At 39.7% G+C, this 1848-nt stretch overlaps 1 long non-coding RNA gene across 3 annotated transcripts; it reads left to right on the top strand.

Moving 5' to 3' along the window:
- Positions 1-222: 222 nt before the first annotated feature.
- Positions 223-1814, top strand: LOC119344605. 3 transcript variants are annotated; one of them, XR_005166741.1, is made up of 5 exons: positions 223-317; positions 435-571; positions 905-991; positions 1262-1400; positions 1768-1814. It is a non-coding gene; the product is annotated as an uncharacterized LOC119344605 (long non-coding RNA). The 3 variants fall into 3 exon arrangements; XR_005166739.1 differs by having other exon boundaries at positions 435-591; XR_005166740.1 differs by having other exon boundaries at positions 435-591; positions 902-991.
- Positions 1815-1848: the final 34 nt, after the last annotated feature.

The raw sequence follows: 1848 nt of genomic DNA, 5'->3' as shown, positions 1-1848 counted from the left end.
TTTTTTGTTTTATTTTGGAAATGAGTATGTCTAGTCAAGATTCTATATTGTGAAGAATATGCAATGCCTGTCATTGTTTTTACTCATGGGACTATGTAAGTTGCTACATCTGTTTGATCCAGGAAATCCAATAGTTAGCATACAGTTTAAATAAATCGAATCAATTCCATTAATCTGGACAGATTTGAAGATAGCATCTATAAGGGTTTATTTTGTATTGCAGTGGTTGTGCTTGCACATTTAATGCTGCCGAGAAGCTACACATATTTGGCATTCGCGGCCGAGCCGCTCACCATCATGGAGTTGGATCACACTAGGTAATTCACTGACTCTAGCTTGCTCAGCTTGTTCTCTTTGTCCGTCTAATTTCAGTTCTTCACCATGTTGATGTTGGTAGTGACTAATACTAGTACTATTCGTGTTCTTGATTCCAGACCTCAATGGCATGCTCTGCCATGTGGCCTCCTTGATGCTGGTCGTCGAGCGCTGATTCGACTAGACTATCGCGCACATATTGATCACATTTGATAAACAAGCTATGATCGTTGGAGAGTACCCCTCAGATATATAGGTTAATTTGACTCGATTTTGGTAATATTTAGTCTGGCTTCTCTGTATTGCCCTTGGCGATTCATTGTTAGGTTTCTACACTACTCTTTACATTTTACACTTGGCATGTTTCCCAGTAAGACCTCGGAGGGTTCTATGTATAAATGAATCTTTACTTGGCCAACATATGTCTCGATACTAACTCGATCCTAACATGTGCCCCCACTGAATTGTGAATTTCCCTTGAACAACACACCTTCAGTTAGTTGTGGTGCGAATTTCAAATCCAATTACTGCATTGCTAGTTCGAGGATGATTTCTGATGGCTCAGTACACACGTTTGATTTTCTAGCAGGTGCTTTGATCTGAAGGATTGGTTTGTGATACGTCATTGATTCATCGTTGACACAAATATGAAAGCACACTAGAAAGATAAACATAGGTATGCCACTATTACTCTCCTGTGCTCCATCTCATGCTCTGTGTGCCCACTTGAAATGGATAAATGTCATATACATTTCTTTTTTATAGTACTGAAAGATATGTAAGTAGGGGTGGCTTTTTTTATGAATATAAGTAGCAAAACAATAGAAGTTAGCAACATGATTGCAGATTGAATTGTCGAACTGATATGATAATCATTTGATCTATGATGGCGTATGAGTAGAATGCACGTATGCACATATGTGACTCGGTTCTTTTAATATTATAGGAGATCATAGCTGAAGGGTGGGTTTCCAACGACGGTGGTGTGCTGCCTTTCTTCCAGTGCCGACAAGATGGCTAGTTTGTCGCCCCGTAACCCTGGTGGTGGGCTCCCATGACTGCCTCCTGGGTTACCTACCACTTAGGTGAGTCCCTGATGTCCTTTTCCTTTGGCTACTCTTGTCTTTCTTAATCTGTGTTGTTTTCTGGTCTAAGACTCAGAGATGGGATGAATTCATGATTGTTAAATGCTTAGAAACTAGAAAATGGCTCTGTAGGAGGCATGCACGCTCGTACTGAGAGATGCTATTCGTTTGCTTTGTCTTCCAAATCAAGAGACATGTATTCGTGCGCCTCCAGCATTTATTAAATTTCTTCAAATTTCAAAACTTTGTTGTTGTACATGCAAGGATTGTTTCATTCATCAAGAAAATAAAACAGGCCTTGCCCATCAGCAACTACTCCTACTGTTTGAATAAATAAGAAATGACCATCATTTTGGATAAATTACAGCATTAATCCATCAAGGGGCATGGGCAATTTCCTTGTTCTATTTCTTACTGATCCGGTTCCATCAAAGATGCCGACAACTTT

Source organism: Triticum dicoccoides, unplaced genomic scaffold, assembly GCF_002162155.2.
Source record: "Triticum dicoccoides isolate Atlit2015 ecotype Zavitan unplaced genomic scaffold, WEW_v2.0 scaffold175639, whole genome shotgun sequence".
In the NCBI taxonomy this organism is placed as follows: domain Eukaryota; kingdom Viridiplantae; phylum Streptophyta; class Magnoliopsida; order Poales; family Poaceae; genus Triticum; species Triticum dicoccoides.
The sequence above is the reverse complement of the archived record's forward strand: the minus strand, read 5'-3'. Positions and strand labels throughout refer to the sequence as shown.